Genomic DNA, 15504 nt, shown 5'->3' with positions numbered 1-15504 from the left:
GCCGCCTGGTCTCCTGCATGTTGTCCAGTATCTGGCCCATCGTGTCCTGAGAATGTTGGTAGGCTCCCAGGATCTCGGAGAGTGCCTCCTGGAGAGTCGGTTCCCTGGCCTGATCTCCCCCTGGCACACAGCACTCCTCCCAGTTTTCCTGTTGGCCTGTGCCTCTGTCCCCTGAACCGTGTGCCCACTGCCACTGACCCCAGGTCCCTAATTGTCTTGGGGGAGAGGTGTGGCCTGGGGTCACTGTAGAGGCGGACACACTGCTGATTGACGTGTCCTGGGGACAGAGGTGTGGGTACGCTGGGTGGGTTCTTTGGTGTTGGATCCTGATGGGGGAGGCTCTGTGGTGGTGTGTGACAGGGCTTGGGTAACTGGCTGTCCAGTGGTCCCTGATGGGCCAGGTAGGTCGTCCAGATCCTGAAATCCAGAGTTACTGTCATCACTGTGGGCCTCTTCTGTTGGGGACTGGATATTGCTGGTACCTCCTCGCCGCTGACATTGGCTGGGGTACCTGTGGGGATGTAAATGATGTGTTATGGTTAATGTGTCTGGCATATTGTACATCCATGGCTTCCCCTTATGGTTGGATTTGCCCTGCAACCTTTCACTTGTGTATGTTAGTGTATGGTGGGATTGTTAGTTCTCTATGGTGTGCATGCTTTGGTGATGTGTGTCCATGCAGGGCTGTGAGGGGTGTCCATGCATTGGTAAAGCATGCAGGGCTTGCCTTTGGGATGAGTGGGATGTGATGGTGGAGTGTGTGGGATGTAATGGAGTGATGGGAGTGAGGGTGAGGGTGAGGGTGAGGGTATGTGATGGCATGCAGGTAGGGGGTGATCATAGTAGAGAGCTGACTTACCAGAGTCCAGTCCTCCTCCGACTCCGGCCAGGCCCTCTGGATGCAGTATTACCAAGACTTGCTCCTCACATGCTGTGAGTTGTGGGGGAAGAGGTGGGGGTCCATCGCTAGTCCTCTGTATAACAAGCTGGTGTCTTGCTGCTATGGAATGTGCCTTCCCCCGTAGGTCGCTCCACCTCTTCCTGTTGTCATCCCTAGTTCTGGGGTGCTGTCCCATGGCGTTGACCCTGTCCACGATTCTCCGCCATAGCTCCATCTTCCTGGCTATTGATATCTGCTGCACCTGTGTTACAAATGGCTGTGGCTCTACCCTGACAATTTCCTCCTCCATGACCCTTAGCTCCTCCTCTGTGAAATGGGGGTGTCTGTGTGGTGCCATGAGTGTTATGTGATGTGTGTTGGTGAGGGTGTGTGGGGTAATGTGCTGGGGTGTGTGATGTAGAGTGCGTGAGTGGTGTATAGATGTGAGTAGTGTGTGGCTCTAGTTGTGTCAGTGGTCTTGGTGCCTCTTTGTTGGCAATGCTTTGTAATCATAAAGGGTTGTGGGTTGTGGGTAATGTGGTGTGTGTTTTATATATTGGTGTGGTGTGTGTATGGGTGTCAGGTGTGTGTTGTTTGAATTGTCCAATGTGGTGGTGTTTTGTATGTGGGTGGCCATTGGGAGCGCTGCGGTATGCACCGCCAATGGTTTACCGCCGTTAAATGTCCGCCATGGTGATTTGTGGGTCATAATGTGGTGGGCGTTGTTCTGTTGGCGTAACAGTGTGGGTTTTGATACTGCCACTTTAGCACTAACCTTTGGTCTGGTGGATTTGTGCATGAATTCTATCGGATTGGTGTGTGTGTGTCATAATATGGCGAACGGATATCCGCCACCGCAGCAGTAAATTGGCAGCCGTCACCATGGCGGTAAGTGGGATTTACCGCCAATGTCATAATGAGGGCCATAGTCTTCGTCATGCTGGTGAAGGTTAGAAGAAGACGGTACTGAAGGAAAGGATACCTGTAGTCACCCAGAGCTTGTAAAAATCACAGGTGGCAAGGAGCATAAACTGAAGCCATGACAAGCATTGAGGCGCCAGGCCCTGACAGCATTACAAGCAATGGCAGGTTTGAAGCACTAATTTGTTTTTTGATGTTGTGACCAAAACAAAGAGAAAAGTAGGAGGGTTTATTAAGTGCTTTTTCATAAAACCTGGAGTGATGTGGGCAGTCAAAAAGTAAAAGACCGAAAAGTGGAGTTTTGAACTTGAGGTTCAAAGGTTTATTAGAGACGCAGTAGAAACGCCAAATGGCCAGGATTCAACACACCATTACCCCGGGGTCTTCAGAGCCCTTTCTACAAGATCTGTGGTGACTACTGGCCACCATCAGTCCCATCCAGTCCTATGCATTTTCCTCATCTTTGAGCAAACCACACGGCTACCCAATCCTCTCATGGGCTGTCTTACCCTCATTCCTGCTCAACCGGATACATAGGACTACCAGTCGACAAAAACATGCACATCAATAATCACTCAAACCCAATAGGGCTGGCAAATGTTTGTTGGATTGCAGTAGTATTTTAAATGTATAGTCAATCAGAGCTTCAGTAAATATTTTATATTAACCATGAGGATGAAAAATTAGACGAGTGTTTAGTTGCTAATATTCAAAAGATAGGCCATGAGAAGGTGTTGATGGTGTATATTTAATTTGTGCTCTGTGGATTTTAGCAACACTGCAGATCGGGTTCCTCGCACTACGTTAAGAAGCAGTGGGGCCAGGTGTTTTTTTGAATATATAGATAAAGTAGAAGACGCATATGTCATGTTTTTGACATTTTTATTGCAGTAAGAACCATTACAAGGGCAATATGTTGTGTTCTCTGTCTGAATGCTCTTTTGCCCATATCTGGAAAGTTCAACATTTGATTGTGTCTTTTTGTTGGTAGAAAATGTGCACGTGTTTAGTGTAGACATGGGGTTATGTAATGTTTAGTTGTACTATTGAAATCTGTAGAGTGTTATCATGTGTTTGTTCCATCTGTGAGCTGGTGGACAGTGGACGTTCAATGAGAGACAGTTGACTTAGTTGTCTCAACCTGGAGCTGCTGTTGAGGACACTAGTGCTGACCAAATAAGAATCAACATCTCCTCTTCAAGTTTAAGGCTCCATTACGTGGGTTTTTCGACACAACATAACATTGGCGACTAGCGAGAGCGGCTGTCAGCGACATACGATGAACCTACGTGTATCTTGCTACAAATAAAATGCGTCCTCGCAGGCCAACCAGATACTTGCTTGACAGAGTGTCCCTTCACATGCGGTAAGGTGACGTTTATTGGATAATTATAGCCCCCTTTGGCTTAAGGGATTCTACAGGAACAGCACAACACTTACTGCTGAACTTCCTATTTATATAGTACTATAGCGTGATATTTTTACTTTAATTCATTCACGCCAGAACGCTTTTGTCAGCTATGAGATGTTTTTATTAGACGTTCAACATGGTTCGAATCACATAATCAAAGGAAGCTGACAGCGCTTGCACTGTGAGAGTAAGTTAGTGCGCATGGAGACTTGTAAGTATTTTAACGCGAGGATCGCGAAGGTGCGTGGATCTTTACTAACAAGGCATTCGAACTGTGCGCACGGACACTCACTCATGTCATGCCTTGATCTGATTGAGTGAGGTAAGTTATTTTCAAGCTAGCGCGCGAAAAGACTGGCTGAGTGAAACTAAGTCAGCTTACGTATTTTCAGCGAGTAACGTTACAGTGACTCGCACACTTGATGTTTCATTGTGAGTCCAATCGCAGTGGCTCGCACACTTTAAATTTAAAACCCACTTTTGCCTCATGGGGAGTTTTGTTTCACTGACGCGCATGCTGTTATTCAATCAAGTGCAGAGACTCGCACACGAAATATTTCATTATGAGTCCAATCGTCAGTGATGTAAAGATGGGGGGCCCTAGGCCCTCATGCTACTAAAATGAGGTGATGCGGACACATGGTTACTGTTCTGGTAACTGGCCTCGGGCACGGCGCCCGGCCCTTTTTATTGGCAGGGTCACCCGACTGGTGACGCCTGTGTTGGATGGGTGTGGGCTGTGTGTGTAAAACCAGCCCTCAGCCCAGTGGCTGGTGAAACACTAGAACAAGTCCAGCCGGACTCTACAAGTGACTTGTACACTGTAAAATTAACTTTTGCCTCATAGTGAGTTTCCCTTCAGTGACATGAAGTTACACAAAAGAAAAGAAGAATACTTTATCCTCCCTTCCAGCTACTGCGATGTCAACCCATAGCATTTAACATGACTGTTGCATTTTTCCATGTAGGTCTATGGTGGGGCATGATACATTGATTTTCATTGGATATTGTGTGTGATGAAATAACAGCTGATTGGGTAAAGTTATCTGAATGTAACTTCAGTTTTTATTGGTGGTTAATTTTGTCAAAGCTTAAAGGACAATATTATAGAATATGCTATTCAGTGAATAATTGTAGTATATAGATGCATTGGTTATTTTTGTTTTAAAAAACTACTTTAACAAATAAACGTTATTGCTTTTACTCTCAAGTCAAGATATATTTTCAGTGTTTTCTCGTTAGGACAGTATATTTCTGCTGTCATGCAAACTGCAAACTTACCGGTCTTTCTTCCTGAACCAAGGATTACCGCACTTAAATGGCACCATTGGTATAAATCCTTTGAAAGTTAATTAATAAGTATTGATGGGGTTAGTTTGCCGGCCAGTAGAAAAAAGGCAATTTTATACAATTGTCTTGGGACAGAAGGACAAGGAATTTTCAATCATCAACAGGCACAACCTCCATCATCAGACCAGTGAGATGTATTTACAGAGGCGGTGAAGAGACTAGAAAACCATTTTAAGGATGACCTTAGTATTATTGTAGAAAGGCACAGATGTTTCAGAAGGAAACTGTTGCAAACTGAGTCAATTGCCAGCTTCATAGCAGAGTTAAGATTACTAGTTTCCACCTGAGAATTTGTAGGCCCATTAGGTCAATATCTCAGAGACCAATTAGAAGTGAATTGTTATGACAGTAGAGTTCAAGAGAAAATGCTATGTTTCAGAAATCCCACATCTGAAGATAGCGAGGGGCATTGAACGTTCCCTAATAGCATCAAAAGAATTAAGCACAATGAAAATTATACAGGTGGAAAATGTAAACTCAGTGGTGTCCAAAGCTAAAGAACCTATACTGGTTCAACTTAAATCAGGAACACAAACAAGGCTATAAATTGCTTTATGTGCAGGTCCGGGTTGCATGTAGCTAATGCTAGTAATTGTCCAGCGGTTGGGAAGATATGTATGAAATGTAAAAAAAAACAGGTCATTTTGCACAGGTGTGTAAAGATTTGCAAAAGGTCATGTTAGTAGAATCACATGAACCTTTATTGCATGACCATATAATTTGGATTTCAGAAAGAAATTTGTATTGTTAGTCAACACGTTATCTGAATGAGAGTTGCAGTGGATTCTGGTTTGCCTATTACTATTACATCATGACATCTTTTATTTGAATTGGTAAAAAGTTACATTGTTACCAACTGATTTTAAAACTACTGCATTTGGGGGTCAAGACATAGATATGATGGGTTATTTTGAGGGAAAAATCATGTATCAGCACAAAACCATAACAAAAGCACAAGTAGCTAAGAGAGGTTACAATATTTTGAGATAGGGAGACCAAGGCAAATTTGGAATGGTACTTAGACCGGGCACAGATCCCCCTATCACATTGGCAGATAAAGTTTAGGTGATGTTAGATTTGCTGCAGGATGTTCTTGATAAGCATGAAGCTATTTTCAGTGACAAACTAGGAATGGTAAAGGGGTACGAACATAAAATCATACTTAAACCAGATGCTGTTCCTGTTGTACATGAAGTACGCAGTGTTCTACTGAGCATGAGATGGAGACTTAAAGAACATTTGCATAATCACTTATCGAACCAGTAGACTCGTCCCAATGGGTATCACCTACAGTGGTGACACTTAAGAAGACTGGGAATCTTAGACTTTGTGTGGAATTGAGATCTCTGAACAAGAACATTCAAGTGAACTGTTTCCCATTGCCTAGAATTCAGGATATGCTGGCACAGTTAGGGGGAATAAAAGTATTTTCCGCAGTTGACCTCAAAGCAGCCTGTCATCAGGCTGAACTCAGTGAAGAATCTCATTCCCTTACAACCTTTATTACACCATTTGGTGCATTCTATTTTTTATGGATGCCCTTTTAACTGGCTTTGGCGGAGTTGGTTTTTGAAAAGCTCATGTACCAACTTTTAGGGGTCAAAAGTGGTGTGTTGGCATAGCGGGTCGATATACTGATTTGTTCTGATTCAGTTTAAGAGCATCTGTACAAATTAGATAAGGTGTTAGTCATTCTTGAGGATCATGGCATCACAGTAAAGAAGGAAAAGTGCAAATTTGTGGCTGAAACAGTAAATTATCTGGGGCACAAAATTTCAGCACTGGGGATTTTACAAAAGGAAGATCTCTTAATGGCGATTGACAAATGTTCGTCACCCAAGACCCAAGGTAATTTCTGGGTCTCAGTGAATATTATTCACGGTTTGTACAAATTTTTGCAATGCTGACTAAACCAATGAGGAAGCTATTGAGTGGAGCAAGGTTTGAGTAGAAGGAAAAACAAGCATTCAAAATGAATGTATGATGGAACAACAAATGCTGGAACCACGCATGCCTGAACAACGCAGCTGGAACAACGACCGCGTTGATACCACAAATGCCTTTACTACGCTGGCTTTTACAACAATTTTTCGTTGTAAAACCATTCCGAGTAAAGGCATGTGTGGGAGCAGCATGTGTGGTTCTAGCATGGGACCCCTCCCACCTGCCCTAAGACCCAGAAGTACCCCACCCCTAATACTAAAACTACCCTGACCCCCCCACCTCTAAAACAAAACTACCCCGATACCTCCCACCCACTCTGAACCATAAAACTTTCCCGTCCGCCCCCACCCTCCTAAAATCAAACAACCTCCCACATAAGCACATAAAAAGGCAGTCGTTGTTAAAGCTAGTTTGGCTCCGCTTGTGTTAACAACATAACCGTTGTTCCAGATGTTTCCCGTTCATAACACTTAAATCTCTCATATTGAAAGCTCCGGCTTTACAACCTTTCAGGAAAGATGTGCCATTTATAGTTACTGTTGATGCTAGAGGAATAGGTATGGGGGCCATTCTCAGCCCGATGATTTAAGGCAAGGAAAACACGATTATTATCAAAATTGTATGAATTTAACATCAGGATGAGATGCAGCTGGGGATAAAAATTGTAGGGTGGATTTTCTTTCCAGGTGTGCTGTATCCTGTGCCCCAGAGGAAGTGAGATGTGATGATGAGGATGTCGTGATTGGGATGATTGATGGGTTGTCTGTGCTGGATGAAGTCATTTCAAGACATGTTGGAAAGAGATAGTGTGCAAGGATTACTGTCAAATTCTTCTTAAAAAATAGGTCTGTGAAGGTTGGCCTGTAGAAAACTGGCTAGCAGAAGAAATAAGACCATATTTCAAAGTAAAAGAGGAGTCGAGTGTGGATATGACCTGGTGATGAGCAGAAAATGTGGCTCCGCCTAGTGAACTGAGAAGCAGGTAAGTGAAACAAGCCCACAAAGGTCTGGTAGGGATTACTGGCACTAGGAAGCGTTTGAGTCTGTATTACTGGTGGCCAGGAATGGATAGTGAGGTAGAGATGATGGTGAGTAATTGTAGTGAATGTAAATGTGCTGACAAAGGTGTGTGTACTTGGAATGTGCAGTTATGTCCTGTACAATTTACTGAGAGACCATGGGAGGAGCTAGGAATGTATTTTATTGGACCTATTGGGGGTCAGTGTGAAGGGAAGAGATATATCCTGATTGATGTGGATTATCATTCCAAATGGATCATATAAAAAATTCTTCAGAGAACTAAACACAGATAATGTGAATGGATTTTTGAAAGAAATATTCCATAATGAAGGAATTCCTGTGTTTTTAGTCACTGATAATGGTGTTCAATTTGTGTTGCATCGTATGGTTGAGTTCTTGAGGAGTTTGAATGTGAAACATTTAACTACTGCTTTATACAGTCCGCAAGGAAACGGTTTAGTTGAGCGAGTGAATAGGATGTTCAAGGAAATAGCCAACTGTTTTGGGAGACGTGTACAAGATGTTGCGGCGGACAGGATTTGGTGTTATAACACGCTGCATTCTACCACTGGAATCACTCCATTTGTTTTGTTGAAAGGGAGACATTCCTTTAACAAGCTGTCTCCTAAATAGGTGGTGCAGGAAACTAAGGGGAACGAGTCAACTCCGGATATCAGAAAAGTGAGGGAGAGAGTGGAGAGATTTCAAGCCGCAAGAAAAACAATATATGACGATCTCAAAAGAGTGAAGGGTGTACAATTTTGTGTAGGAGAGAGTCAGAGTGCGGAAGCCCCATGGAAAAGGAAATTGGGGGTGGGGGGGGTGTCAACATTTTACCCTGATACTAAGGTGGAGAGAGTTTTCAGGCACTCTGTTAAGGTGGAAAACGGGAATTGGTGCAATGAAAGAGATGTTGCTAAAGTTACCTATGGATATGAGACTGATTTTAAGAATCTGCATGCAGCAGTTGTTGATGGGCAAGGATTCAGTTTTGATGTATATATAAGGAGGAGGGAGGATGATTGTGGTGAACAAGGAAATCTGATGATCAGTGGTGAAGTTGGTACTCAGAATATTGGACTAGGTGAAGAAGCTGGTGTACAAAGTGGTCTGCATCAACATGTAAGTATAGATGTATAAGGGGTATATGCTGACAAGATTGTAGTTGCTGCCCCCACTTTGGGGTAAAGCTCAATATGAAATGGTTCACAGACCTAGAAGATATGTTAATAGACAAATATTTAAAGGAGTATGAAACGTTTTAACTTTATGTGTAGGGTTGAGGAGAAATGTGTTAGTATTTTTATTTTATCTTGGATCCCAAACATGTAACACGTATAAATGTTTTAAGCTATTGATTTTGTGATTAGCTTTGTTTTAGTGTTAAGGGGGAAGATTTGTTATTTAATGTTAAATTGTACTATTGAAATCTGAGCAATGTTATCATGTGTTTGTTCCATCTGCGAGCTGGTGGTCAGTACACGGTCCATGAGAGACAGTTGGCTTGACTGTCTTAGCCTGGAGCGGCTATTGAGGGCACTGGTGCTGACCAAATAAGAATAAACATCCCTTCTTCAAGTTTAAGGCTGCATTACATGTGTTTTTCAAAACAACACTTGGTTTGTGCACATTATCATGAAAGTAAAGTTGCTTAGATCAGTGGTTCAGTGGTTCCCAACCTGTGGTCTGGGGACACATTAGATCCCCAGCTTTTATTAATGGCTCAGTGGGGAGGAGGGGGGGGGGGGGCAGATTCCAATAATTATTAAGTGGGGGTCCGGGCTCCAGTAATAATATAGTGGGGGTCCACAGAAGTAAAAATGTTGGGAACTGCTGGCTTAGATCATAGGGGATATTTGCGTTGTCTCGTGTACGTGTGGCTGTAAGGAAGTACTATTCCATTTTGCTCTGTAATTGCTGGTCAGTTAACCATTGTGAGGCCAGAGCTTAGTAAAAAGCAGCTGCAAGCAATGCTTGTGTGCAAAGAAGAGAGGTCTTCTCCATCTAAGCTCCTAGGATCTGGAACAACGTCGGACTGGCCTTACACCCAACCTCCTTTCATAAAGAAGACCCACCTCTTCAAGGAACACTACAGCTCAAAGAAAAGGAAACACGGTCAGGACATATTTACCTCTTGCAAACAATCATGAATTGTGTCCATATGTTCACAACATTGTTTAGAGCTAATTTACGCTCATGAAAAGATTGCACTATACAAATCCACAACACACAATACATGTTTCTGTGAGAAAAATAAAAAACCTTTCGTCTCGATTAGTGTTGGCCTAAAAGGTGGAAATTAAATTGTGCGCATATGTTAAAATAAATAAACACACCATGTTAACAATAGATGAAACAACAACACTATCAACTGAGAAAGTGCTCAAGATTTTGTAAGCTTTTAAAATGCCTATGTCAACAAAGTATCTTCTAAATGTGGGCTATCGGCTTGCAGAGTGGCAGATAGGAGAGTATTATTGCTGTGCAAACAGTAAAGGTCCTGGAATAATAGTGCACTTTGATAGCAGCTTGCGATATTCGGGTCTTGGACGTTCAAATATCAGAAATGCGAAGCAATGTTTGGTGCTGATTCAGATAGCAAAGTCAATAATGACATTCATGACTTGGCGGAATGGTTAATGTAACCAACACAGCAATAACCGGAAGTAGGAGAATTTAGAGTACTTCAAAAAGCGAGTTAGAGGAAGGATTGTCTAAGAACAAGAACTGTCGGAAACAAATTCTGGCCTATGATGTTACGGTTTATGTTGCTATATCAAAGCCTCCAGGGCTGGCCACCATGTGACCTCCTTCAGACTATTGACTCCTTGAGCAGAGACACTACACTAATGACTTATTTGCATGGCAGACCCCAGTCCTAGGGTTAGAGAGCTTTGCATTGAATGTTGGCAAGGTTGATGAGATGGAGTATTTGACCTAAGAGGTGTGTTGGTTTGGTGACATTCTGTATGTCGCTTGATTTTTTTTCAAGCTTGAGTTACCTGAGAGATTGAATTCCTCTAGTACGTCCTTGTTCTGTCTGGGAAATGAAAGGTGGAGGACTGAGTTGCAGAGAGTGTGTAGTGGCTTGTGAGGCGGTTCTCTGAACTGATGGCTGTTTGATTGCTCAACATGCCAGGCTATAGTCTAGTTCCGTCCTTCATATGTGTTAGGACTGCATGCTGGATGTGGTACCCGGTGAGGACAAAGACATCCAGGACGTGATGATGTCAGGGTGAGCCAAGTTTCTGTGATCAAGAGTGCATCAACCCTAGAGTACTGCAGAGTATAAGTTAATGAGCATGATTTGTAGCGTGCTGTGTAGGTTGAGGGCATGTGGAGTTTAGTAGTATGTGTACAAGGCGGTATCTATGTATTGTGAAGATACAATGTGTGTTATTGTGGTTTAGATCTCAGTGGGATTACCAGTGAGGGGTGCTGGGCTAGGTTTCTTAAAACTCGTTACTATCAGAAAGTGTTTTTATCTCAAAATTTGACTGTATTGATAACTTTTTTTAAAGTTGAAAGCAGAAGGATGTAAATAGGCATTTCTGTTCGTGTAAGGTGGTGAGGAATTTGTAATCCACAAGCTGTATAGTACACTGCGAATAATGAGTTGATGGATTGTTAATGTTGAAGGTGAACTGCATTCTTTCCTCAATTTCATGTAACCACTTTATCATAATCCATCAATTTCTAAGCCAATGATGTAATCTGAATGGAACTTCCATCTATATAGCACTTTGTCTTTACCCATTTCATTTCTTGGAAAGTGATCACTTTTGAAATAGTACACAAATAGGTTTGCATGTGAGTGCAACATTTGAGTCCATAGCCAAAATTAGTATAGTACAAACATAAATAAGATATTGTAACACTAACTCTTTACCTCTACGGTACTCGGAGGTTTGTGTTTCATCAGAATCCGTTCAGCACTCTCTATCCCTTCCTTGTGTGTGATGGAGGTGTATAAGTAACTCCACGTTTTCAATTATCAAACTTTACTACTATGGTCTATGCAAGAAGTGAAGTTTCAGATTAAAGGCCTCTGAATTCACCAGGTCTAATATCATCAGTTCAATCTTTGGTGGGTCTTAGTTAATAATTATAGCACTAGAATAGTGTTGTAGAGTTTTTGTAGAAATCCATATCCTTTCTTCTGCTTTTGGTAACACTACTTCCTTGATGCGAAAATGACTTTACAAGTAGTGTAGGTGAATATATCAACATCATGAAGTTGGGAGTCAAAGTTTTTGTGATCAGATGGATGAGACCGGAGGTCAGTACCAAACTATTTATATATCCTTTAGCTTAGAACGTGTGACCATATTCTGACAGATGGATGCAGATATGCATGTGTACGTATTTGTGTATGTTTGTGTCTGTCTGTAAGGCAATTGATGGTAAAGTGCCTGCTGGGTGCCAAGTGGGCATTAATGAGAGCTGCAGTAAGACAAGTTACTCAATGTTGCCTATAAGAATTCTGCTAGATCATCAAATCACAAATTAGCGTATCCTGTGAAATTTATTTAACTCACCAGGAACATGAGTACGAGTGACAAATTACCTGTTGAATTCAAAAGATGGCAACCCATCTGAAGGATCGTACATCTCCACAAGTCACTGTTACACTGAGCTGACTGTAAGTTTGTTCAATGGAGCATATAGTAAGGTACACAAGCACCAACTGAGCAAACCTGTAAATGACTTCGCTGCCACCCCACACAGCCTCTTCAAATTCAGGGTGGAACCATTACCAGATAATGACAGGGAGAGACCAAGCTTGAGACTTAGCTTACCTATCTCTTAGTCATTAGTAGCACATACAATATATGCCCCTCAGTTAAATCCCACACATCTGTACTGTGTGAGATTAAACAAAGTACATTAATGAAAATATAATTTATCCATGGGCTAGGCTTACAAGATGCCAGTGTTAAGATGGGTGCTCTCATGTTATTGCTGTACGAGTAACTTACCTTTGATAACACCTTATCTCATAGAGACTCACGCCGCAGATTACTTCCCTTAGAATAATCCCAGGCGTCAGACGATCTGGATATTTCTCTGAGCAGTACCACTGCATGCCTCTAGGTGGTATCCTTCGGCTCTACGTGGTACCCTCTTCATTGAAGTGACGTGCACAGTCCCGATACAAGCTACCCCAGCGGTCTGTCAGTTTCTTTTTGCAACTTTCCACACCAGGAGTGCAGGGCCACGAAGAACAGTGACCACTGGTGTGGAAAATTAGGGCCCTGAAAAGGTAACAGTCCTGTCCTTAAAAGTTTTTTCACAGAGCAAAGAGGATGGGTGAGTCGGTAAGGAATCTGCGGCTAGATAGAGTCTGTACCCGATGTTACCGTAGGTAAGTGACTTGTTAAACTGTTAAAGACTTCTAGCCGCAGATTCCTTACCTTAGAATAGATACCCAAGCAACACCATCCCTAGAGGTGGATCTGCAGACCAAATTCACATGAGGAAGTCCTGCAAAACGGAATACCCATTTAAAAAAACATGACTATCCAGGCAGTAGTGCTTTGTGGACATGTGAAAGAAAGCCCATGTTGCTGCCTGGCAGATGTCTAGGCCCGGAATTCCGCGGTCTAATGCAGTGGTCACTGCTTTCGCTCTGGTGGAGTTCACAGGAAGCCCTTGGGGTTGCTTCTTAACCAGTGCTTAGCTGATCTTCATACAGAGCATGATCGATCTTTAGATGGCTTCTGCATGGCCTGTCCTTTCTTCGCTCCTACATACCTCACAAAGAGTTGGTCGTCCACCTGGAACTTTCGTGTGCTGTCAAGGTAAAAGAACAATGCTCTTTTTGGGTCCAGACAATGAAGTCACTGCTCTTCCTTGGAGGCATGTGGTGGAGTGTAGACAGAGTGATGTATTAGCCTACGTGAAAGGGAGTGATCACTTTCAGTAGAAAGAAAGCTCTCGTATGAAGCATCAGTTTTTCTAGGTAGATGTTCAAGTAGGGAGGCTTGCATGACAAAGCTTGAAGCTCACTGACCCTCTGTTCACGAGAAAGGCCGTCTTGATGGGAAGGAACTTGAGTGGACGATTGTGCTAGGGCCCATAGGGAGCACACTTAAGAAAAGTGAGGGGGAGATTAAAGCTCCACTGGGGCACAATGAAATGGGAAGATGGAAACAAATGCTGCAAACCTTTCAAGGACCTATTTACTGTAGGGGATTGGAAGAGGGGTGTCTGGTCTGTGCAACAGAAAGGATGAAAAGCAGAATATGAGAAGGGGGGGGGGCAGAAAGGGGTTCCAGTTGTCTTTCTGTACACCATCCCACAAATTTTCCCCAACAGTAGGTGTATACCATCTTGGTGGATGGACGCCTGTCTGCAAAGATAAAATTACAGACTACGGGAGGAAGGTCAAAAGCTGTCAACTGTTGCCGCTCAATCTCCATGCAAGCAGATGGAGAGTTAACAGGTTCAGGTGGAGGACCCTCCACCACTGCTGCAAGAGAAGATCCTCCCAAAGGGGCAGCCTGATCAGAGGACTGATGGCCATGCTCAACATCTCAGGATACCAAATTCTCTGTGCCCACAAAGATGACTTGGGACCTGTTGTTCCAGAACTTCTTGAGAACTCTGTGCAGGAGTGGTATGGTCGTTAAGGCATACAGGAGACCTGAACAACACATAAGACAAAAAGCATCTCCAAGCGACAGACACCTTGAAAATTCCAGTGTGCAAAACTGATTGCATTGTGCGTTCTCAGCAGTGGAAAACAGATCTAATCAAGGCTCTAACCACTGCTGAAAGAGATCTTGCTCCACCTCCAGATGGAAACCCCATTTGTGTTTGACGAGCCATCTTCGGCTGAGCTTGTCTGCTATGGTTTTCAGAGAGCCCGCCTGATGTTGAACCACCAGGGATATGCCGTAACGTTCCAGTGATGTCAAGAGACGCAGGGCCCCTTGACAAAGGGTCCACGATCCTCCCCTGCTGTGTTTGTTGCAGTACCACATGGTGGTGGTGTTGTCCGTGAACACCTGCACTAGCCTTTCCTTGATGGAGGGAAGAAAGGCTTCAGCTGGTTGATGTGGAGCCTTGATTCTGCTGGAGAATAGAGCCCTCTGATCTTCACCTCTCCCAGATGGTTACCCCATCCCAGGAGTGACACATCTGTCACTACTGTCAGATCTGGCTGGGGAACAGAGAAGGGCCTGTGACAACCCAAGGGTGGTTCATCAGCCTTCAATGCAGACCTTTTGCAGTTCCCTCTGAGATCTGGACCATATCTGAGAGGTTTCCCTGATGCTGCACCCACAGGAACTTCAGATCCCACTCCAGAGCCCTCATGTACCAGGGAGCATGTGTCACAAGCAGGATGCAGGAGGCCATGAGTCCCAGCAGCCTCAGAGTCAGTCTCACTGAAATCCAGGATAGAGTGAGGGCGAGGCTGAAACATCAGTATCATATCCTGAATGTCCTGGACTTGCCATTCGGGAGTTGCAACATGCCCAGAACAACTATGACGAAAAGGAGCGTTGATAGTGAACCCCAGCAAATGCAGGAGGTCTGCCATAGTCTGGAGATGGGAGACGACAGCCAGGGGTGTGCCCGCCTTCAACAGCCAGTCATCAAAATAGGGGAAGAATGGTACAACTGAGGTCTGCAAATGAGCAACAACCACTGCCGTCACCGTGGTGAACAGCCAAGGGGTGCACATAGGGCTAAAGGGGAGCATGGCGACGTGAAAGTGCTTGTGGCCCACTGTGAACCGCAGATAACACCTGTAGGCAGGCAGGACGTGAATATGAAAGAATGTGTCCTGCAAGTGCAACGCTACTATCCAGTCTCCCGGGTCGAGGACAAACAAGACCTGAGCTAGTGTGAGTATTTTAAAAAAACTTCTAAAGAAAAGAATTGAGAGGGCACAGGTCTAGGATAAGACAAAGGCCTCTGTCCTTTTTGAGCACCAGAAAGTAGCAGGATTAGCAACCACAACATACTTATG

Source organism: Pleurodeles waltl, chromosome 6 (assembly GCF_031143425.1).
Source record: "Pleurodeles waltl isolate 20211129_DDA chromosome 6, aPleWal1.hap1.20221129, whole genome shotgun sequence".
Classification (NCBI taxonomy): domain Eukaryota; kingdom Metazoa; phylum Chordata; class Amphibia; order Caudata; family Salamandridae; genus Pleurodeles; species Pleurodeles waltl.
The sequence above is the reverse complement of the archived record's forward strand: the minus strand, read 5'-3'. Positions refer to the sequence as shown.